Here is a 22,053-nt window from a genome sequence, read left to right as displayed (position 1 = left end):
GTAATGAGTTCGTTCGTTTGCCCGTTTACAATCAAATTAGCTACAATTTGTCCAAATCCGTCAATGCCCGAGCTACTTATTTCACATGTCTTATCTGGTCCCGATCGAGATTCAGATGATTTGAGCCGAAAATCGTCTGTCAACAAGTAATCAAAAATAGAAAAACACGAACAGGGGGGTCACCCATCCTAGTACTGCTCTCGCCCAAGCACGCTTAACTTCGGAGTTCTGATGGGATCCGGTGCATTAGTGCTGGTATGATCGCACCCGACATTGAGTGGGATGTTTATTCTTATATCCCTCGAGTACGTGTGGAGCGGGGGGCGATGGACAACACGCGGCACTGCTCTCGCCCAATCATAACCATGAAGTTAAGCGTTCTGGCGCGATGGCAGAGGTAGGATGGGTGACCTCCCTGGGAAGACCTCGTGTCGCGACCGTTTACGTAAATTATGGATAAAATAGTGGAAATAATTGTTTTTAATGAGTTAACCGTCTCCGGAGTAATCTGCGTCATACCCTTCCGCACAGAACCTCACGAACAAAATCGATAAATGTTCCCAGAAAATAGAAAAAAAATAAGAAGAAGGAAATAACGAATGTAAAACAATTATTATGCCTGGGATACGATAAAATGGAACCGGAATCGAATTTCGAACTTCCTAAACGGATTTCTCGAGGAAACGAAAGCTTAACAGAAGCGGTAAATCGCAAATTAGAGGGTCTTAGAGAAGGAATTCGGCTAAAATCTCGTCAGCTCATTGCGTAGTAATGAGTCTCGTCCGTTTGCCCGTTTACAATCAAATTAGCCTACAATTTTGTCCAAATCCGGCAGTGCCCGAGCTACTTTCATTTCACATGTCTTATCTGGTCCCGATCGAGATTCAGATGATTTGAGCCGAAAATCGTCTGTCAACAAGTAATCAAAAATAGAAAAACACGAAAAGGGTGCAACACGAGGACTTCCCAGGGGTCACCCATCCTAGTACTGCTCTCGCCCAAGCACGCTTAACTTCGGAGTTCTGATGGGATCCGGTGCATTAGTGCTGGTATGAGCGCACCCGACATTGAGTGGGATGTTTATTCTTATATCCCTCGTGTACGTGTGGAGCGGGCGGCGATGGACAACACGCGGCACTGCTCTCGCCCAATCATAACCATGAAGTTAAGCGTTCTGGCGCGATGGCAGAGCTAGGATGGGTGACCTCCCTGGGAAGACCTCGTGTCGCGACCGTTTACGTAAATTATGGATAAAACAGTCGAAATAATTGTTTTTAATGAGTTAACCGTCTCCGGAGTCTGCGTCATACCCTTCCGCACAGAACCGGCTCACGACAACAAAAATCGATAAATGTTCCCAGAAAATAGAAAAAAAATAAGAAGAAGGAAATAACGAATGTAAAGCTATTATTATGCCTGGGATACGATAAAATGGAACCGGAATCGAATTTCGAACTTTCTAAGCGGATTTCTCGAGGAAACGAAAGCTTAACAGAAGCGGTAAATCGCAAATTAGAGGGTCTTAGAGAAGGAATTCGGCTAAAATCTCGTCAGCTCATTGCGTAGTAATGAGTCTCGTCCGTTTGCCCGTTTACAATCAAATTAGCCTACAATTTTGTCCAAATCCGGCAGTGCCCGAGCTACTTTCATTTCACATGTCTTATCTGGTCCCGATCGAGATTCAGATGATTTGAGCCGAAAATCGTCTGTCAACAAGTAATCAAAAAGAAAAACACGAAAAGGGTGCAACACGAGGACTTCCCAGGGGTCACCCATCCTAGTACTGCTCTCGCCCAAGCACGCTTAACTTCGGAGTTCTGATGGGATCCGGTGCATTAGTGCTGGTATGATCGCACCCGACATTGAGTGGGATGTTTATTCTTATATCCCTCGAGTACGTGTGGAGCGGGCGGCGATGGACAACACGCGGCACTGCTCTCGCCCAATCATAACCATGAAGTTAAGCGTTCTGGCGCGATGGCAGAGCTAGGATGGGTGACCTCCCTGGGAAGACCTCGTGTCGCGACCGTTTACGTAAATTATGGATAAAACAGTCGAAATAATTGTTTTTAATGAGTTAACCGTCTCCGGAGTAATCTGCGTCATACCCTTCCGCACAGAACCGGCTCACGACAACAAAAATCGATAAATGTTCCCAGAAAATAAAAAAAATAAGAAGAAGGAAATAACGAATGTAAAGCTATTATTATGCCTGGGATACGATAAAATGGAACCGGAATCGAATTTCGAACTTCCTAAGCGGATTTCTCGAGGAAACGAAAGCTTAACAGAAGCGGTAAATCGCAAATTAGAGGGTCTTAGAGAAGGAATTCGGCTAAAATCTCGTCAGCTCATTGCGTAGTAATGAGTCTCGTCCGTTTGCCCGTTTACAATCAAATTAGCCTACAATTTTGTCCAAATCCGGCAGTGCCCGAGCTACTTTCATTTCACATGTCTTATCTGGTCCCGATCGAGATTCAGATGATTTGAGCCGAAAATCGTCTGTCAACAAGTAATCAAAAATAGAAAAACACGAAAAGGGTGCAACACGAGGACTTCCCAGGGGGTCACCCATCCTAGTACTGCTCTCGCCCAAGCACGCTTAACTTCGGAGTTCTGATGGGATCCGGTGCATTAGTGCTGGTATGATCGCACCGACATTGAGTGGGATGTTTATTCTTATATCCCTCGAGTACGTGTGGAGCGGGCGGCGATGGACAACACGCGGCACTGCTCTCGCCCAATCATAACCATGAAGTTAAGCGTTCTGGCGCGATGGCAGAGGTAGGATGGGTGACCTCCCTGGGAAGACCTCGTGTCGCGACCGTTTACGTAAATTATGGATAAAACAGTCGAAATAATTGTTTTTAATGAGTTAACCGTCTCCGGAGTAATCTGCGTCATACCCTTCCGCACAGAACCGGCTCACGACAACAAAAATCGATAAATGTTCCCAGAAAATAGAAAAAAAAAAGAAGAAGGAAATAACGAATGTAAAGCTATTATGCCTGGGATACGATAAAATGGAACCGGAATCGAATTTCGAACTTCCTAAGCGGATTTCTCGAGGAAACGAAAGCTTAACAGAAGCGGTAAATCGCAAATTAGAGGGTCTTAGAGAAGGAATTCGGCTAAAATCTCGTCAGCTCATTGCGTAGTAATGAGTCTCGTCCGTTTGCCCGTTTACAATCAAATTAGCCTACAATTTTGTCCAAATCCGGCAGTGCCCGAGCTACTTTCATTTCACATGTCTTATCTGGTCCCGATCGAGATTCAGATGATTTGAGCCGAAAATCGTCTGTCAACAAGTAATCAAAATAGAAAAACGAAAAGGGGTGCAACACGAGGACTTCCCAGGGGTCACCCATCCTAGTACTGCTCTCGCCCAAGCACGCTTAACTTCGGAGTTCTGATGGGATCCGGTGCATTAGTGCTGGTATGATCGCACCCGACATTGAGTGGGATGTTTATTCTTATATCCCTCGAGTACGTGTGGAGCGGGCGGCGATGGACAACACGCGGCACTGCTCTCGCCCAATCATAACCATGAAGTTAAGCGTTCTGGCGCGATGGCAGAGCTAGGATGGGTGACCTCCCTGGGAAGACCTCGTGTCGCGACCGTTTACGTAAATTATGGATAAAACAGTCGAAATAATTGTTTTTAATGAGTTAACCGTCTCCGGAGTAATCTGCGTCATACCCTTCCGCACAGAACCGGCTCACGACAACAAAAATCGATAAATGTTCCCAGAAAATAGAAAAAAAATAAGAAGAAGGAAATAACGAATGTAAAGCTTATTATTATGGGATACGATAAAATGGAACCGAATCGAATTTCGAACTTCCTAAGCGGATTTCTCGAGGAAACGAAAGCTTAACAGAAGCGGTAAATCGCAAATTAGAGGGTCTTAGAGAAGGAATTCGGCTAAAATCTCGTCAGCTCATTGCGTAGTAATGAGTCTCGTCCGTTTGCCCGTTTACAATCAAATTAGCCTACAATTTTGTCCAAATCCGGCAGTGCCCGAGCTACTTTCATTTCACATGTCTTATCTGGTCCCGATCGAGATTCAGATGATTTGAGCCGAAAATCGTCTGTCAACAAGTAATCAAAATAGAAAAACACGAAAAGGGGCAACACGAGGACTTCCCAGGGGGTCACCCATCCTAGTACTGCGCTTCGCCCAAGCACGCTTAACTTCGGAGTTCTGATGGGATCCGGTGCATTAGTGCTGGTATGATCGCACCCGACATTGAGTGGGATGTTTATTCTTATATCCCTCGAGTACGTGTGGAGCGGGCGGCGATGGACAACACGCGGCACTGCTCTCGCCCAATCATAACCATGAAGTTAAGCGTTCTGGCGCGATGGCAGAGCTAGGATGGGTGACCTCCCTGGGAAGACCTCGTGTCGCGACCGTTTACGTAAATTATGGATAAAACAGTCGAAATAATTGTTTTTAATGAGTTAACCGTCTCCGGAGTAATCTGCGTCATACCCTTCCGCACAGAACCGGCTCACGACAACAAAAATCGATAAATGTTCCCAGAAAATAGAAAAAAAAATAGAAGAAGGAAATAACGAATGTAAAGCTATTATTATGCCTGGATACGATAAAATGGAACCGAATCGAATTTCGAACTTCCTAAGCGGATTTCTCGAGGAAACGAAAGCTTAACAGAAGCGGTAAATCGCAAATTAGAGGGTCTTAGAGAAGGAATTCGGCTAAAATCTCGTCAGCTCATTGCGTAGTAATGAGTCTCGTCCGTTTGCCCGTTTACAATCAAATCAGGCTACAATTTTGTCCAAATCCGGCAGTGCCCGAGCGGACGTTGATTTCACATGTCTTATCTGGTCCCGATCGAGATTAAGTTGATTGAGCCGAAAATCGTCTGTCAACAAGTAATCAAAAATAGAAAAACACGAAAAAGGGTGCAACACGAGGACTTCCCAGGGGGTCACCCATCATACTACTACTCTCGCCGAAGCACGCTTAACTCCGGTTTTGATGGGATCCGGTGCATAGTGCTCGTATGATCGCACCCGTCATTTAGTGGGATGTTTATTCTTATATCCCTCGAGTACGGTGGAGCAAGCGGCGATTGACAACACGCGGCACTGTTTCTCTACCCAATCAGAACCATGAAGTTAGCTTTCTGGCGCGATGGCAGAGCTAGGGATGGGTGACCTCCCTGGGAAGACCTCGTGTCGCAACCGTTTCGTAAATTATGGATAAAACAGTCGAAATAATTTTTTTTAATGAGTTAACCGTCTCCGGAGTAATCTGCGTCGTACCCTTCCGCACAGAACTGGCTCACGACAACAAAAATCGATAAATGTTCCCAGAAAATAGAAAAAAAAATAAGAAGAAGGAAATAACGAATGTAAAGCAATTATTATGTTTGGGATACGATAAAATGGAACCGGAACCGAATTTCAAACTTTCTAAGCGGATTTCTCGAGAAAAAGAAAGCTTAACAGAAGCGGTAAATTGCAAATTAGAGGGTCTTAGAGAAGGAATTCGGCTAAAATCTCGTCAGCTCATTGCGTAGTAATGAGTCTCTTCCGTTTGCCCGTTTACAATCAAATTAGCCTACAATTTTGTCCGAATCCGGCAGTGCCCGAGCTACTTTCATTTCACATGTCTTATCTGGTCCCGATCGAGATTCAGATGATTTGAGCCGAAAGTCGTCTGTCACAAGTAATCAAAAAATAGAAAAACACGAAAAGGGGTGCAACACGAGGACTTCCAAGAATGTAAAGCTATTATTATTCCTGAGATACGATAAAATGGATCCGGAAATCGAATTTCGAACTTCCTGAACTGATTTCTCGAGGAAACGGAACATTAACAGAAGCGGTAAATCGCAAATTAGAGGGTCTTAGAAAGAAATTTAGCTAAATCTCGCGAGCACTTTGCGGAGTAATGAGTCTCGTCCGTTTGCCCGTTTACAATAAAATTAGCCTACAATTTTGTCCAAATCAGGCAGTACCCGAGCTACAGTGATTTCACATGTCTTATTTGGTCCCGATCGAGATTCAGATGATTTGAGCAGAAAAATCGTCCGTCAACAAGTAATCAAAAATAGAAAAACATTGAAAAGGGTGCAACACGAGGACTTCCCAGGTGGTCACCGATCCTAGTACTGCGCTTTCGCCCAAGCACGCTTAACTTTGGAGTTCTGATGGGATCCGGTGCATTAGTGCTGGTATGATCGCACCCGACATTGAGTGGGGTGTTTATTCTTTTATCACCTCGAGTACGTGTGGAGCGGGCAGCAATGGACAACACGCGGCACTGCTCTCATCGCCCAATCATAACCATGAAGTTAAGCGTTCTGGCGCGATGGCAGAGCTAGGATGGGTGACCTCCCCGGGAAGACCTCGTGTCGCGACCGTTTACGTAAATTATGGATAAAAACAGTCGAAATAATTGTTTTTAATGAGTTAACCGTCTCCGAAGTAATCTTCGTCATACCCTTCCGCACAGAACCGGCTCACGACAACAAAAATCGATAAATGTTCCCAGAAAATAGAAAAAAAAATAAGAAGAAGGAAATAACGAATGTAAAGCTGTTATTATGCCTGGGATACGATAAAATGGAACCGGAATCGAATTTCGAGCTTCCTAAGCGGATTCTCGAGGAAAGGAAAGCTTAACAGAAGCGGTAAATCGCAAATTCGAGGGTCTTTAGAGAAGGAATTAGGCTAAAAATCTCGTCAGCTCATTGCGTAGTAATGAATCTCGTCGTTTGCCCGTTTACAATCAAATTTGCCTACAATTTGTCCAAATCCGGCAGTGCCTGAGCTACTTTCATTTCACATGTCTTATCTGGTCCCGATCGAGATTCAGATGATTTGAGCCGAAAATCGTCTGTCAACAAGTAATAAAAATAGAAAAACACGAAAAGGGGTGCAACACGAGGACTTCCCAGGGGGTCACCCATCCTAGTACTGCGCTTTCGCCCAAGCACGCTTAACTTCGGAGTTCTGATGGGATCCGGTGCATTAGTGCTGGTATGATCGCACCCGACATTGAGTGGGATGTATATTCTTATATCCCTCGAGTACGTGTGGAGCGGGCGGCGATGGACAACACGCGGCACTGCTCTCGCCCAATCATACCCACGAAGTTAAGCGTTCTAGCGCGATGGCAGAGGTAGGATGGGTGACCTCCCCGGGAAGACCTCGTGCCGCGACCGTTTACGTAAATTATGGATAAAACAGTCGAAATTATTGTTTTTAATGAGTTAACCGTCTCCGGAGTAATCTGCGTCATACCCTTCCGCACAGAACCGGCTCACGACAACAAAAATCGATAAATGTTCCCAGAAAATAGAAAAAAAAATAAAAAGAAGGAAATAACGAATGTAAAGCTGTTATTATGCCTGTGATACGATAAAATGGAACCGGAATCGAACTTCGAGCTTCCTAAGCGGATTTCTCGAGGAAACGAAAGCTTAACAGAAGCGGTAAATCGCAAATTCGAGGGTCTTAGAGAAGGAATTCGGCTAAAATCTCGTCAGCTCATTGCGTAGTAATGAATCTCGTCCGTTTGCCCGTTTAACAATCAAATTAGCCTACAATTTGTCCAAATCCGGCAGTGCCTGAGCTACTTTCATTTCACATGTCTTATCTGGTCCCGATCGAGATTCAGATGATTTGAGCCGAAAATCGTCTGTCAACAAGTAATCAAAAATAGAAAAACACGAAAAGGGGTGCAACACGAGGACTTCCCAGAGGGTCACCCATCCTAGTACTGCGCTTTCGCCCAAGCACGCTTAACTTCGGAGTTCTGATGGGATCCGGTGCATTAGTGCTGGTATGATCGCACCCGACATTGAGTGGGATGTTTATTCTTATATCCCTCGAGTACGTGTGGAGCGGGCGGCGATGGACAACACGCGGCACTGCTCTCGCCCAATCATAACCATGAAGTTAAGCGTTCTGGCGCGATGGCAGAGCTAGGATGGGTGACCTCCCTGTGAAGACCTCGTGTCGTGACCGTTTACGTAAATTATGGATAAAACAGTCGAAATATTGTTTTTAATGAGTTGACCTTCTCCGGAGTAATCTGCGTCATACCCTTCCACACAGAACCGGCTCATGACAACAAAAATGAATAAATGTTCCCAGAAAATAGAAAAAAAAATAAGAAGAAGGAAATAACGAATGTAAAGCTGTTATTATGCCTGGGATACTATAAAATGGAACCGAAATCGAATTTCGAACTTCCTAAGCGGATTTCTCGAGGAAACGAAAGCTTAACAGAAGCGGTAAATAGCAAATTAGAGGGTGTTAGAGAAGAAATTCGGCTAAAATCTCGTCAGCTCTAGTGGGATGTTTATTCTTATATCCCTCGAGTACGTGTGGAGCGGGCAGCGATGGACAACATGCGGCACTGCTCTCGCCCAATCATAACCATGAAGTTAAGCGTTCTGGCGCGATGGCAGAGCAAGGATGGGTGACCACCTTGGGAAGACCTCGTGTCGCGACCGTTTACGTAAATTATGGATAAAACAGTCGAAATAATTGTTTTTAATGAGTTAACTGTCTCCGGAGTAATCTGCGTCATACCCTTCCGCACAGAACCGGCTCACGACAACAAAAATCGATAAATGTTCCCAGAAAATAGAAAAAAAAATAAGAAGAAGGAAATAACGAATGTAAAGCTATTATTATGCCTGGGCTACGATAAAATAGAAACGGAATCGAATTTTGAACTTCCTAGGCGGATTTCTCGAGGAAACGAAGGCTGAACAGAAGCGGTAAATCGCAAATTAGAGGGTCTTAGAGAAGGAATTCGGCTAAAATCTCGTCAGCTCATTGCGTAGTAATGAGTCTCGTCCGTTTGCCCGTTTACAATCAAATTAGCCTACAATTTTGTCCAAATCCGGCACTGCCCGAGCCACGTTGATTTCACATGTCTTATCTGGTCCCGATCGAGATTCAGATGATTTGAGCCGAAAATCGTCTGTCAACAAGTAATCAAAAATAGAAAAACACGAAAAGGGGTGCAACACGAGGACTTCCCAGGGGGTCACCCATCCTAGTACTGCTCTTTCGCCCAAGCACCTTAACTTCGGAGTTCTGATGGGATCCGGTGCATTAGTGCTGGTATGATTGCACCCGACATTGAGTGGGATGTTTATTCTTATATCCCTCGTGTACGTGTGGAGCGGGCGGCAATGGACAACTCGCGGCACTGCTCTCGCCCAATCATAACCACGAAGTTAAGCGTTCTGGCTCGATGGCAGAGCTAGGATGGGTGACCTCCCCGGGAAGACCTCGTGTCGCGACCGTTTACGTAAATTATGGATAAAACAGTCGAAATAATTGTTTTTAATGAGTTAACCGTCTCCGAAGTAATCTGCGTCATACCCTTCCGCACAGAACCGGCTCACGACAACAAAAATCGATAAATGTTCCCAGAAAATAGAAAAAAAAATAAGAAGAAGGAAATAACGAATGTAAAGCTGTTATTATGCCTGGGATACGATAAAATGGAACCGAAATCGAATTTCGAACTTCCTAAGCGGATTTCTCGAGGAAACGAAAGCTTAACAGAAGCGGTAAATCGCAAATTAGAGGGTCTTAGAGAAGAAATTCGGCTAAAATCTCGTCAGCTCATTGCGTAGTAATGAGTCTCGCCCGCTTGCCCGTTTACAATCAAATTAGCCTACAATTTTGTCCAAATCCGGCAGTGCCCGAGCTACTTTCATTTCACATGTTTTATCGGGTCCCGATCGAGATTCAGATGATTTGAGCCGAAAATCGTCTGTCAACAAGTAATCAAAAATAGAAAAAACACGAAAAGGGGTGCAACACGAGGACTTCCAAGAATGTAAAGCTATTATTATTCCCGGGATACGATAAAATGGATCCGGAATCGAATTTCGAACTTCCTGAACTGATTTCTCGAGGAAACGGAACATTACAGAAGCGGTAAATCGCAAATTAGAGGTCTTAGAGAAGAAATTTAGCAAAAATCTCGCGAGCACTTTGCGGAGTAATGAGTGTCGTCCGTTTGCCCGTTTACAATCAAATTAGCCTACAATTTTGTCCAAATCCGGCAGTGCCCGAGCTACTTTCATTTCACATGTCTTATCTGGTCCCGATCGAGATTCAAATGATTTGAGCCGAAAATCATCTGTCAACAAGTAATCAAAAATAGAAAAACACGAAAAGGGGTGCAACACGAGGACTTTCCAGGGTGTCACCCATCCTAGTACTGCTCTCGCCCAAGCACGCTTAACTTCGGAGTTCTGATGGGATCCGGTCGGTGCATTAGTGCTGGTATGATCGCATCCGACATTGAGTCGGATGTTTATTCTTATATCCCTTGAGTACGTGTGGAGCGGGCGGCAATGGACAACACGCGGCACTGCTCTCGCCCAATCATAACCACGAAGTTAAGCGTTCTAGCGCGATGGCAGAGGTAGGATGGGTGACCTCCCCGGGAAGACCTCGTGCCGCGACCGTTTACGTAAATTATGGATAAAATAGTCGAAATTATTGTTTTTAATGAGTTAACCGTCTCCGGAGTATTCTGCGTCATACCCTTCCGCACAGAACCGGCTCACGACAACAAAAATCGATAAATGTTCCCAGAAAATAGAAAAAAAAATAAGAAGAAGGAAATAACGAATGTAAAGCTGTTATTATGCCTGGGATACGATAAAATGGAACCGAAATCGAATTTCGAACTTCCTAAGCGGATTTCTCGAGGAAACGAAAGCTTAACAGAAGCGGTAAATCGCAAATTAGAGGGTTTTAGAGAAGAAATTCGGCTAAAATCTCGTCAGCTCATTGCGTAGTAATGAGTCTCGTCCGCTTGCCCGTTTACAATCAAATTAGCCTACAATTTTGTCCAAATCCGGCAGTGCCCGAGCTACTTTCATTTCACATGTTTTATCTGGTCCCGATCGAGATTCAGATGATTTGAGCCGAAAATCGTCTGTCAACAAGTAATCAAAAATAGAAAAACACGAAAAGGGGTGCAACACGAGGACTTCCCAGGGGGTCACCCATCCTAGTACTGCGCTTTCGCCCAAGCACGCTTAACTTCGGAGTTCTGATGGGATCCGGTGCATTAGTGCTGGTATGATCGCACCCGACATTGAGTGGGATGTTTATTCTTATATCCCTCGAGTACGTGTGGAGCGGGCGGCGATGGACAACACGCGGCACTGCTCTCGCCCAATCATAACCACGAAGTTAAGCGTTCTGGCGCGATGGCAGAGCTAGGATGGGTGACCTCCCCGGGAAGACCTCGTGCCGCGACCGTTTACGTAAATTATGGATAAAACAGTCGAAATTATTGTTTTTAATGAGTTAACCGTCTCCGGAGTAATCTGCGTCATACCTTCCGCACAGAACCGGCTCACGACAACAAAAATCGATAAATGTTCCCAGAAAATAGAAAAAAAAATAAGAAGAAGGAAATAACGAATGTAAAGCTATTATTATGCCTGGGATACGATTAAATGGAACCGGAATCGAATTTCGAGCTTCCTAAGCGGATTTCTCGAGGAAACGAAAGCTTAACAGAAGCGGTAAATCGCAAATTCGAGGGTCTTAGAGAAGGAATTCGGCTAAAATCTCGTCAGCTCATTGCGTAGTAATGAGTCTCGTCCGCTTGCCCGTTTACAATCAAATTAGCCTACAATTTTGTCCAAATCCGGCAGTGCATGAGCTACTTTCATTTCACATGTCTTATCTGGTCCCGATCGAGATTCAGATGATTTGAGCCGAAAATCGTCTGTCAACAAGTAATCAAAAATAGAAAAACACGAAAAGGGGTGCAACACGAGGACTTCCCAGGGGGTCACCCATCCTAGTACTGCGCTTTCGCCCAAGCACGCTTAACTTCGGAGTTCTGATGGGATCCGGTGCATTAGTACTGGTATGATCGCACCCGACATTGAGTGGGATGTTTATTCTTATATCCCTCGAGTACGTGTGGAGCGGGCGGCGATGGACAACACGCGGCACTGCTTTCGCCCAATCATAACCATGAAGTTAAGCGTTCTGGCGCGATGGCAGAGCTAGGATGGGTGACCTCCCTGTGAAGACCTCGTGTCGCGACCGTTTACGTAAATTATGGATAAAACAGTCGAAATATTGTTTTTAATGAGTTGACCTTCTCCGGAGTAATCTGCGTCATACCCTTCCACACAGAACCGGCTCATGACAACAAAAATGAATAAATGTTCCCAGAAAATAGACAAAAAATAAGAAGAAGGAAATAACGAATGTAAAGCTGTTATTATGCCTGGGATACTATAAAATGGATCCGGAATCGAATTTCGAACTTCCTAAGCGGATTTCTCGAGGAAACGAAAGCTTAACAGAAGCGGTAAATCGCAAATTAGAGGGTGTTAGAGAAGAAATTCGGCTATAATCTCGTTAGCTCTAGTGGGATGTTTATTCTTATATCCCTCGAGTACGTGTGGAGCGGGCAGCGATGGACAACACGCGGCACTGCTCTCGCCCAATCATAACCATGAAGTTAAGCGTTCTGGCGCGATGATAGAGCTAGGATGGGTGACCCCCCTGGGAAGACCTCGTATCGCGACGTTTACGTAAATTATGGATAAACAGTGGAAATAATTGTTTTTAATGAGTTAACCGTCTCCGGAGTAATCTGCGTCATACCCTTCCGCACAGAACCGGCTCAGGACAACAAAATCGATAAATGTTTCCAGAAATAGAAAAAATAAGAAGAAGGAAATACGAATGTAAAGCTATTATATGCCTCGGATACGATAAAATGGAACCGGAATCGAATTTCGAACTTCCTAAGCGGATTTCTCGAGAAAACGAAAGCTTAACAGAAGCATAAATCGCAAATTAGAGGGTCTTAAGACGGAATTCGGCTAAAATCTCGTCAGGTCATTGCGTAGCAATAAGTCTCTTCAGTTTGCCCGTTTACAATCAATTAGCCTACATTTTGTCCAAATCCGGCAGTGCCCGAGCTACTTTCATTTCACATGTCTTATCTGGTCCCGATCGAGATTCAGATGATTTGAGCCGAAACTTCGTCTGTAAACAAGTAATCAGAAATAGAAAAACACGAAAAGGGGTGCAACACAGGACTCGCAGGAGGTCACCCATCCGAGTACTGCTCTCGCCCAAGCACGCTTAACTTCGGAGTTCTGATGGGATCCGGTGCATTAGTGCTGGTATGATCGCACCCGACATTGGGTGGGATGTTTATTCTTATATCCCTCGAGTACGTGTGGAGCGGGCGGCGATGGACAACACGCATCACTGCTCTCGCCCAATCATAACCATGAAGTTAAGCGTTCTGGCGCGATGGCAGAGCTAGGAGGGGAGACCTCCCTGGGAAGACCTCGTGTCGCGACCGTTACGTAAATTATTGATAAAACAGTCGAAATATTGTTTTAATGAGTTGAACCGTCTCCAGAGTAATCTGCGTCTAGACCCTTCCACACGGAACCGGCTCACGACAACAAAAATGAATAAATTTTCACAGAAAATAGAAAAAAAAATTAGAAGAAGGAAATAACGATGTAAAGCTATTATTATGCTTGGGATACGATAAAATGGAACCGGAATCGAATTTCGAACTTTCTAAGCGGATTTCTTGAGGAAACGAAAGCTTACAGGAGCGTTAAATCGCAAATTAGAGGGTCTTAGAGAAGGAATTCGGCTAAAATTTCGGTCAGCTCATTGCGTAGTAATGAGTCTCGTCCGTTTGCCCGTTTACAATAAAATTAGCCTACAATTTTGTCCAAATCAGGCAATACCCGAGCTACGCTGATTTCACATGTCTTATTTGGTCCGTATAGAGATTCAGATGATTTGAGCCGAAAATCGTCTGTCAACAAGTAATCAAAAATAGAAAAACACGAATAAGGGTGCAACACGAGGACTTCAAGGGGGGTCACCCATTCTAGTACTGCTCTCGCCCAAGCACGCTTAACTTCGGAGTTCTGATGGGATCCGGTGCATTAGTGCTGGTATGATCGCACGCGACATTGAGTGGGATGTTTATTCTTATATCCCTCGAGTACGTGTGGAGCGGGCGGCGATGGACAACACGCGGCACTGCTCTCGCCTAATCATAACCATGAAGTTAAGCGTTCTGGCGATGGCAGAGCTAGGATGGGTGACCTCCATGGGAAGACCTCGTGTCGCGACCGTTTACGTAAATTATGGATAAAACAGTCGAAATAATTGTTTTTAATGAGTTAACCGTCTCCGGAGTAATCTGCGTCATACCCTTCCGCACAGAACCGGCTCACGACAACAAAATCGATAAATGTTCCCAGAAAATAGAAAAAAAAATAAGAAGAAGGAAAATAACGAATATAAAGCTATTATTATGCCTGGGATACGATAAAATGGAACCGGAATCGAATTTCGAACTTCCTAAGCGGATTTCTCGAGGAAACGAAAGCTTAACAGAAGCGTTAAATCGCAAATTAGTGGGTCTTAGAGAAGGAATTCGGCTAAAATCTCGTCAGCTCATTGCGTAGTAATGAGTCTCGTCCGTTTGCCCGTTTACAATCAAATTAGCCTACAATTTTGTCCAAATCCGGCAGTGCCCAAGCTACTTTCATTTCACATGTCTTATCTGGTCCCGATCGAGATTCAGATGATTTGAGCCGAAAATCGTCTGTCAACAAGTAATCAAAATAGAAAAACACGAAAAGGGTGCAACACGAGGACTTCCCAGGGGTCACCCATCCTAGTACTGCTCTCGCCCAAGCACGCTTAACTTCGGAGTTCTGATGGGATCCGGTGCATTAGTGCTGGTATGATCGCACCCGACATTGAGTGGGATGTTTATTCTTATATCCCTCGAGTACGTGTGGAGCGGGCGGCGATGGACAACACGCGGCACTGCTCTCGCCCAATCATAACCATGAAGTTAAGCGTTCTGGCGCGATGGCAGAGTAGGATGGGTGACCTCCCTGGGAAGACCTCGTGTCGCGACCGTTTACGTAAATTATGGATAAAACAGTCGAAATAATTGTTTTTAATGAGTTAACCGTCTCCGGAGTAATCTGCGTCATACCCTTCCGCACAGAACCGGCTCACGACAACAAAAATCGATAAATGTTCCCAGAAAATAGAAAAAAAATAAGAAGAAGGAAATAACGAATGTAAAGCTATTATTATGCCTGGGATACGATAAAATGGAACCGGAATCGAATTTCGAACTTCCTAAGCGGATTTCTCGAGGAAACGAAAGCTTAACAGAAGCGGTAAATCGCAAATTAGAGGGTCTTAGAGAAGGAATTCGGCTAAAATCTCGTCAGCTCATTGCGTAGTAATGAGTCTCGTCCGTTTGCCCGTTTACAATCAAATTAGCCTACAATTTTGTCCAAATCCGGCAGTGCCCGAGCTACTTTCATTTCACATGTCTTATCTGGTCCCGATCGAGATTCAGATGATTTGAGCCGAAAATCGTCTGTCAACAAGTAATCAAAAAGAAAAACGAAAAGGGTGCAACACGAGGACTTCCCAGGGGGTCACCCATCCTAGTACTGCTCTCGCCCAAGCACGCTTAACTTCGGAGTTCTGATGGGATCCGGTGCATTAGTGCTGGTATGATCGCACCCGACATTGAGTGGGATGTTTATTCTTATATCCCTCGAGTACGTGTGGAGCGGGCGGATGGACAACACGCGGCACTGCTCTCGCCCAATCATAACCATGAAGTTAAGCGTTCTGGCGCGATGGCAGAGCTAGGATGGGTGACCTCCCTGGGAAGACCTCGTGTCGCGACCGTTTACGTAAATTATGGATAAAACAGTCGAAATAATTGTTTTTAATGAGTTAACCGTCTCCGGAGTAATCTGCGTCATACCCTTCCGCACAGAACCGGCTCACGACAACAAAAATCGATAAATGTTCCCAGAAAATAGAAAAAAAATAAGAAGAAGGAAATAACGAATGTAAAGCTATTATTATGCCTGGATACGATAAAATGGAACCGGAATCGAATTTCGAACTTCCTAAGCGGATTTCTCGAGGAAACGAAAGCTTAACAGAAGCGGTAAATCGCAAATTAGAGGGTCTTAGAGAAGGAATTCGGCTAAAATCTCGTCAGCTCATTGCGTAGTAATGAGTCTCGTCCGTTTGCCCGTTTACAATCAAATTAGCCTACAATTTTGTCCAAATCCGGCAGTGCCCGAGCTACTTTCATTTCACATGTCTTATCTGGTCCCGATCGAGATTCAGATGATTTGAGCCGAAAATCGTCTGTCAACAAGTAATCAAAAAGATAAAAACACGAAAAAGGGTGCAACACGAGGACTTCCCAGGGGTCACCCATCCTAGTACTGCTCTCGCCCAAGCACGCTTAACTTCGGAGTTCTGATGGGATCCGGTGCATTAGTGCTGGTATGATCGCACCCGACATTGAGTGGGATGTTTATTCTTATATCCCTCTAGTACGTGTGGAGCGGGCGGCGATGGACAACACGCGGCACTGCTCTCGCCCAATCATAACCATGAAGTTAAGCGTTCTGGCGCGATGGCAGAGCTAGGATGGGTGACCTCCCTGGGAAGACCTCGTGTCGCGACCGTTTACGTAAATTATGGATAAAACAGTCGAAATAATTGTTTTTAATGAGTTAACCGTCTCCGGAGTAATCTGCGTCATACCCTTCCGCACAGAACCGGCTCACGACAAAAAAAATTGATAAATGTTCCCAGAAAATAGAAAAAAAAATAAGAAGAAGGAAATAACGAATGTAAAGCTATTATTATGCCTGGGATACGATAAAATGGAACCGGAATCGAATTTCGAACTTCCTAAGCGGATTTCTCGAGGAAACGAAAGCTTAACAGAAGCGGTAAATCGCAAATTAGAGGGTCTTAGAGAAGGAATTCGGCTAAAATCTCGTCAGCTCATTGCGTAGTAATGAGTCTCGTCCGTTTGCCCGTTTACAATCAAATTAGCCTACAATTTTGTCCAAATCCGGCAGTGCCCGAGCTACTTTCATTTCACATGTCTTATCCGGTCCCGATCGAGATTGAGATTATTTGTGCCGAAAATCGTCTGTCAACAAGTAATCAAAAATAGAAAAACACGAAAAGGGTGCAACACGAGGACTTCCCAGGGGTCACCCATCCTAGTACTGCTCTCGCCCAAGCACGCTTAACTTCGGAGTTCTGATGGGATCCGGTGCATTAGTGCTGGTATGATCGCACCCGACATTGAGTGGGATGTTTATTCTTATATCCCTCGAGTACGTGTGGAGCGGGCGGCGATGGACAACACGCGCGCTCTCGCCCAATCATAACCATGAAGTTAAGCGTTCTGGCGCGATGGCAGAGCTAGGATGGGTGACCTCCCTGGGAAGACCTCGTGTCGCGACCGTTTACGTAAATTATGGATAAAACAGTCGAAATAATTGTTTTTAATGAGTTAACCGTCTCCGGAGTAATCTGCGTCATACCCTTCCGCACAGAACCGGCTCACGACAACAAAAATCGATAAATGTTCCCAGAAAATAGAAAAAAAAAAAGAGAAGAAAAACGAATGTAAAGCTATTATTATGCCTGGATACGATAAAATGGAACCGGAATCGAATTTCGAACTTCCTAAGCGGATTTCTCGAGGAAACGAAAGCTTAACAGAAGCGGTAAATCGCAAATTAGAGGGTCTTAGAGAAGGAATTCGGCTAAAATCTCGTCAGCTCATTGCGTAGTAATGAGTCTCGTCCGTTTGCCCGTTTACAATCAAATTAGCCTACAATTTTGTCCAAATCCGGCAGTGCCCGAGCTACTTTCATTTCACATGTCTTATCTGGTCCCGATCGAGATTCAGATGATTTGAGCCGAAAATCGTCTGTCAACAAGTAATCAAAAATAGAAAAACACGAAAAGGGTGCAACACGAGGACTTCCCAGGGGTCACCCATCCTAGTACTGCCTCCCCAAGCACGCTTAACTTCGGAGTTCTGATGGGATCCGGTGCATTAGTGCTGGTATGATCGCACCCGACATTGAGTGGGATGTTTATTCTTATATCCCTCGAGTACGTGTGGAGCGGGCGGCGATGGACAACACGCGGCACTGCTCTCGCCCAATCATAACCATGAAGTTAAGCGTTCTGGCGCGATGGCAGAGTAGGATGGGTGACCTCCCTGGGAAGACCTCGTGTCGCGACCGTTTACGTAAATTATGGATAAAACAGTCGAAATAATTGTTTTTAATGAGTTAACCGTCTCCGGAGTAATCTGCGTCATACCCTTCCGCACAGAACCGGCTCACGACAACAAAAATCGATAAATGTTCCCAGAAAATAGAAAAAAAAATAAGAAGAAGGAAATAACGAATGTAAAGCTATTATTATGCCTGGATACGATAAAATGGAACCGAATCGAATTTCGAACTTCCTAAGCGGATTTCTCGAGGAAACGAAAGCTTAACAGAAGCGGTAAATCGCAAATTAGAGGGTCTTAGAGAAGGAATTCGGCTAAAATCTCGTCAGCTCATTGCGTAGTAATGAGTCTCGTCCGTTTGCCCGTTTACAATCAAATTAGCCTACAATTTTGTCCAAATCCGGCAGTGCCCGAGCTACTTTCATTTCACATGTCTTATCTGGTCCCGATCGAGATTCAGATGATTTGAGCCGAAAATCGTCTGTCAACAAGTAATCAAAAATAGAAAAACACGAAAAGGGCAACACGAGGACTTCCCAGGGGTCACCCATCCTAGTACTGCTCTCGCCCAAGCACGCTTAACTTCGGAGTTCTGATGGGATCCGGTGCATTAGTGCTGGTATGATCGCACCCGACATTGAGTGGGATGTTTATTCTTATATCCCTCGAGTACGTGTGGAGCGGGCGATGGACAACACGCGGCACTGCTCTCGCCCAATCATAACCATGAAGTTAAGCGTTCTGGCGCGATGGCAGAGCTAGGATGGGTGACCTCCCTGGGAAGACCTCGTGTCGCGACCGTTTACGTAAATTATGGATAAAACAGTCGAAATAATTGTTTTTAATGAGTTAACCGTCTCCGGAGTAATCTGCGTCATACCCTTCCGCACAGAACCGGCTCACGACAACAAAAATCGATAAATGTTCCCAGAAAATAGAAAAAAAAATAAGAAGGAAATAACGAATGTAAAGCTATTATTATGCCTGGGATACGATAAAATGGAACCGGAATCGAATTTCGAACTTCCTAAGCGGATTTCTCGAGGAAACGAAAGCTTAACAGAAGCGGTAAATCGCAAATTAGAGGGTCTTAGAGAAGGAATTCGGCTAAAATCTCGTCAGCTCATTGCGTAGTAATGAGTCTCGTCCGTTTGCCCGTTTACAATCAAATTAGCCTACAATTTTGTCCAAATCCGGCAGTGCCCGAGCTACTTTCATTTCACATGTCTTATCTGGTCCCGATCGAGATTCAGATGATTTGAGCCGAAAATCGTCTGTCAACAAGTAATCAAAAATAGAAAAACACGAAAAGGGATGCAACACGAGGACTTCCCAGGGGGTCACCCATCCTAGTACTGCTCTCGCCCAAGCACGCTTAACTTCGGAGTTCTGATGGGATCCGGTGCATTAGTGCTGGTATGATCGCACCCGACATTGAGTGGGATGTTTATTCTTATATCCCTCGAGTACGTGTGGAGCGGGCGGCGATGGACAACACGCGGCACTGCTCTCGCCCAATCATAACCATGAAGTTAAGCGTTCTGGCGCGATGGCAGAGCTAGGATGGGTGACCTCCCTGGGAAGACCTCGTGTCGCGACCGTTTACGTAAATTATGGATAAAACAGTCGAAATAATTGTTTTTAATGAGTTAACCGTCTCCGGAGTAATCTGCGTCATACCCTTCCGCACAGAACCGGCTCACGACAACAAAAATCGATAAATGTTCCCAGAAAATAGAAAAAAAATAAGAAGGAAATAACGAATGTAAAGCTATTATTATGCCTGGGATACGATAAAATGGAACCGGAATCGAATTTCGAACTTCCTAAGCGGATTTCTCGAGGAAACGAAAGCTTAACAGAAGCGGTAAATCGCAAATTAGAGGGTCTTAGAGAAGGAATTCGGCTAAAATCTCGTCAGCTCATTGCGTAGTAATGAGTCTCGTCCGTTTGCCCGTTTACAATCAAATTAGCCTACAATTTTGTCCAAATCCGGCAGTGCCCGAGCTACTTTCATTTCACATGTCTTATCTGGTCCCGATCGAGATTCAGATGATTTGAGCCGAAAATCGTCTGTCAACAAGTAATCAAAATAGAAAAACACGAAAAGGGTGCAACAAGGACTTCCCAGGGGTCACCCCTCTAGCTCTCGCCCAAGCACGCTTAACTTCGGAGTTCTGATGGGATCCGGTGCATTAGTGCTGGTATGATCGCACCCGACATTGAGTGGGATGTTTATTCTTATATCCCTCGAGTACGTGTGGAGCGGGCGGCGATGGACAACACGCGGCACTGCTCTCGCCCAATCATAACCATGAAGTTAAGCGTTCTGGCGCGATGGCAGAGCTAGGATGGGTGACCTCCCTGGGAAGACCTCGTGTCGCGACCGTTTACGTAAATTATGGATAAAACAGTCGAAATAATTGTTTTTAATGAGTTAACCGTCTCCGGAGTAATCTGCGTCATACCCTTCCGCACAGAACCGGCTCACGACAACAAAAATCGATAAATGTTCCCAGAAAATAGAAAAAAAATAAGAAGAAGAAATAACGAATGTAAAGCTATTATTATGCCTGGGATACGATAAAATGGAACCGGAATCGAATTTCGAACTTCCTAAGCGGATTTCTCGAGGAAACGAAAGCTTAACAGAAGCGGTAAATCGCAAATTAGAGGGTCTTAGAGAAGGAATTCGGCTAAAATCTCGTCAGCTCATTGCGTAGTAATGAGTCTCGTCCGTTTGCCCGTTTACAATCAAATTAGCAATTTTGTCCAAATCCGGCAGTGCCCGAGCTACTTTCATTTCACATGTCTTATCTGGTCCCGATCGAGATTCAGATGATTTGAGCCGAAAATCGTCTGTCAACAAGTAATCAAAAATAGAAAACACGAAAAGGGTGCAACACGAGGACTTCCCAGGGGTCACCCCCTAGTACTGCTCTCGCCCAAGCACGCTTAACTTCGGAGTTCTGATGGGATCCGGTGCATTAGTGCTGGTATGATCGCACCACATTGAGTGGGATGTTTATTCTTATATCCCTCGTACGTGTGGAGCGGGCGGCGATGGACAACACGCGGCACTGCTCTCGCCCAATCATAACCATGAAGTTAAGCGTTCTGGCGCGATGGCAGAGCTAGGATGGGTGACCTCCCTGGGAAGACCTCGTGTCGCGACCGTTTACGTAAATTAGGATAAAACAGTCGAAATAATTGTTTTTAATGAGTTAACCGTCTCCGGAGTAATCTGCGTCATACCCTTCCGCACAGAACCGGCTCACGACAACAAAAATCGATAAATGTTCCCAGAAAATAGAAAAAAAAATAGAAGAAGGAAATAACGAATGTAAAGCTATTATTATGCCTGGGATACGATAAAATGGAACCAATCGAATTTCGAACTTCCTAAGCGGATTTCTCGAGGAAACGAAAGCTTAACAAAGCGGTAAATCGCAAATTAGAGGGTCTTAGAGAAGGAATTCGGCTAAAATCTCGTCAGCTCATTGCGTAGTAATGAGTCTCGTCCGTTTGCCGTTTACAATCAAATTAGCCTACAATTTTGTCCAAATCCGGCAGTGCCCGAGCTACTTTCATTTCACATGTCTTATCTGGTCCCGATCGAGATTCAGATGATTTGAGCCGAAAATCGTCTGTCAACAAGTAATCAAAATAGAAAAACACGAAAAGGGTGCAACACGAGGACTTCCCAGGGGGTCACCCTCCTAGTACTGCTCTCGCCCAAGCACGCTTAACTTCGGAGTTCTGATGGGATCCGGTGCATTAGTGCTGGTATGATCGCACCCGACATTGAGTGGGATGTTTATTCTTATATCCCTCGAGTACGTGTGGAGCGGGCGGCGATGGACAACACGCGGCACTGCTCTCGCCCAATCATAACCATGAAGTAAGCGTT

At 44.9% G+C, this 22,053-nt stretch overlaps 23 non-coding genes and 3 pseudogenes across 23 annotated transcripts; all 26 read right to left on the bottom strand.

Annotated features, from left to right (window-relative positions):
• Window positions 1-154: 154 nt before the first annotated feature.
• Window positions 155-269, bottom strand: LOC142512715 (5S ribosomal RNA; annotated as a pseudogene).
• Window positions 270-945: 676 nt separating this feature from the next.
• LOC142513523 (5S ribosomal RNA) lies at window positions 946-1,063 on the bottom strand. Its single transcript, XR_012809466.1, has one exon. It is a non-coding gene; the product is annotated as a 5S ribosomal RNA (ribosomal RNA).
• A 677-nt stretch (window positions 1,064-1,740) lies between these two features.
• LOC142511693 (5S ribosomal RNA) lies at window positions 1,741-1,858 on the bottom strand. Its single transcript, XR_012808767.1, has one exon. It is a non-coding gene; the product is annotated as a 5S ribosomal RNA (ribosomal RNA).
• A 680-nt stretch (window positions 1,859-2,538) lies between these two features.
• Window positions 2,539-2,657, bottom strand: LOC142509797 (5S ribosomal RNA). Its single transcript, XR_012807951.1, has one exon. It is a non-coding gene; the product is annotated as a 5S ribosomal RNA (ribosomal RNA).
• Window positions 2,658-3,332: 675 nt separating this feature from the next.
• Window positions 3,333-3,450, bottom strand: LOC142510552 (5S ribosomal RNA). The gene has a single exon (XR_012808657.1). It is a non-coding gene; the product is annotated as a 5S ribosomal RNA (ribosomal RNA).
• Window positions 3,451-4,126: 676 nt separating this feature from the next.
• LOC142516415 (5S ribosomal RNA) lies at window positions 4,127-4,246 on the bottom strand. Its single transcript, XR_012812210.1, has one exon. It is a non-coding gene; the product is annotated as a 5S ribosomal RNA (ribosomal RNA).
• Window positions 4,247-4,927: 681 nt separating this feature from the next.
• LOC142511666 (5S ribosomal RNA) lies at window positions 4,928-5,043 on the bottom strand (annotated as a pseudogene).
• Window positions 5,044-6,100: 1,057 nt separating this feature from the next.
• Window positions 6,101-6,221, bottom strand: LOC142507811 (5S ribosomal RNA). Its single transcript, XR_012806055.1, has one exon. It is a non-coding gene; the product is annotated as a 5S ribosomal RNA (ribosomal RNA).
• Window positions 6,222-6,908: 687 nt separating this feature from the next.
• On the bottom strand, window positions 6,909-7,029 carry LOC142514457 (5S ribosomal RNA). The gene has a single exon (XR_012810349.1). It is a non-coding gene; the product is annotated as a 5S ribosomal RNA (ribosomal RNA).
• A 684-nt stretch (window positions 7,030-7,713) lies between these two features.
• Window positions 7,714-7,834, bottom strand: LOC142514912 (5S ribosomal RNA). Its single transcript, XR_012810785.1, has one exon. It is a non-coding gene; the product is annotated as a 5S ribosomal RNA (ribosomal RNA).
• Window positions 7,835-9,009: 1,175 nt separating this feature from the next.
• LOC142516872 (5S ribosomal RNA) lies at window positions 9,010-9,129 on the bottom strand. Its single transcript, XR_012812642.1, has one exon. It is a non-coding gene; the product is annotated as a 5S ribosomal RNA (ribosomal RNA).
• A 1,056-nt stretch (window positions 9,130-10,185) lies between these two features.
• LOC142507815 (5S ribosomal RNA) lies at window positions 10,186-10,308 on the bottom strand. The gene has a single exon (XR_012806058.1). It is a non-coding gene; the product is annotated as a 5S ribosomal RNA (ribosomal RNA).
• Window positions 10,309-10,992: 684 nt separating this feature from the next.
• Window positions 10,993-11,113, bottom strand: LOC142514456 (5S ribosomal RNA). The gene has a single exon (XR_012810348.1). It is a non-coding gene; the product is annotated as a 5S ribosomal RNA (ribosomal RNA).
• Window positions 11,114-11,796: 683 nt separating this feature from the next.
• Window positions 11,797-11,917, bottom strand: LOC142515202 (5S ribosomal RNA). Its single transcript, XR_012811058.1, has one exon. It is a non-coding gene; the product is annotated as a 5S ribosomal RNA (ribosomal RNA).
• A 1,162-nt stretch (window positions 11,918-13,079) lies between these two features.
• Window positions 13,080-13,196, bottom strand: LOC142515392 (5S ribosomal RNA). The gene has a single exon (XR_012811239.1). It is a non-coding gene; the product is annotated as a 5S ribosomal RNA (ribosomal RNA).
• A 682-nt stretch (window positions 13,197-13,878) lies between these two features.
• Window positions 13,879-13,997, bottom strand: LOC142515215 (5S ribosomal RNA). The gene has a single exon (XR_012811070.1). It is a non-coding gene; the product is annotated as a 5S ribosomal RNA (ribosomal RNA).
• Window positions 13,998-14,677: 680 nt separating this feature from the next.
• On the bottom strand, window positions 14,678-14,795 carry LOC142511681 (5S ribosomal RNA). Its single transcript, XR_012808766.1, has one exon. It is a non-coding gene; the product is annotated as a 5S ribosomal RNA (ribosomal RNA).
• Window positions 14,796-15,472: 677 nt separating this feature from the next.
• Window positions 15,473-15,591, bottom strand: LOC142506313 (5S ribosomal RNA). The gene has a single exon (XR_012804608.1). It is a non-coding gene; the product is annotated as a 5S ribosomal RNA (ribosomal RNA).
• Window positions 15,592-16,271: 680 nt separating this feature from the next.
• On the bottom strand, window positions 16,272-16,389 carry LOC142511670 (5S ribosomal RNA). The gene has a single exon (XR_012808765.1). It is a non-coding gene; the product is annotated as a 5S ribosomal RNA (ribosomal RNA).
• Window positions 16,390-17,072: 683 nt separating this feature from the next.
• On the bottom strand, window positions 17,073-17,190 carry LOC142511658 (5S ribosomal RNA). Its single transcript, XR_012808764.1, has one exon. It is a non-coding gene; the product is annotated as a 5S ribosomal RNA (ribosomal RNA).
• A 674-nt stretch (window positions 17,191-17,864) lies between these two features.
• Window positions 17,865-17,980, bottom strand: LOC142507772 (5S ribosomal RNA). The gene has a single exon (XR_012806019.1). It is a non-coding gene; the product is annotated as a 5S ribosomal RNA (ribosomal RNA).
• Window positions 17,981-18,658: 678 nt separating this feature from the next.
• On the bottom strand, window positions 18,659-18,776 carry LOC142514815 (5S ribosomal RNA). The gene has a single exon (XR_012810692.1). It is a non-coding gene; the product is annotated as a 5S ribosomal RNA (ribosomal RNA).
• A 678-nt stretch (window positions 18,777-19,454) lies between these two features.
• LOC142507146 (5S ribosomal RNA) lies at window positions 19,455-19,573 on the bottom strand. The gene has a single exon (XR_012805409.1). It is a non-coding gene; the product is annotated as a 5S ribosomal RNA (ribosomal RNA).
• A 678-nt stretch (window positions 19,574-20,251) lies between these two features.
• LOC142512374 (5S ribosomal RNA) lies at window positions 20,252-20,361 on the bottom strand (annotated as a pseudogene).
• A 676-nt stretch (window positions 20,362-21,037) lies between these two features.
• LOC142515719 (5S ribosomal RNA) lies at window positions 21,038-21,153 on the bottom strand. The gene has a single exon (XR_012811549.1). It is a non-coding gene; the product is annotated as a 5S ribosomal RNA (ribosomal RNA).
• Window positions 21,154-21,825: 672 nt separating this feature from the next.
• On the bottom strand, window positions 21,826-21,943 carry LOC142510354 (5S ribosomal RNA). The gene has a single exon (XR_012808471.1). It is a non-coding gene; the product is annotated as a 5S ribosomal RNA (ribosomal RNA).
• Between the last annotated feature and the right edge of the window lie 110 nt (window positions 21,944-22,053).

This window comes from Primulina tabacum, chromosome 10 (assembly GCF_025594145.1).
Source record: "Primulina tabacum isolate GXHZ01 chromosome 10, ASM2559414v2, whole genome shotgun sequence".
Lineage (NCBI taxonomy): Eukaryota > Viridiplantae > Streptophyta > Magnoliopsida > Lamiales > Gesneriaceae > Primulina > Primulina tabacum.
Note: the sequence above shows the minus strand (reverse complement) of the source record. Positions and strands in the feature narration are given on the sequence as shown.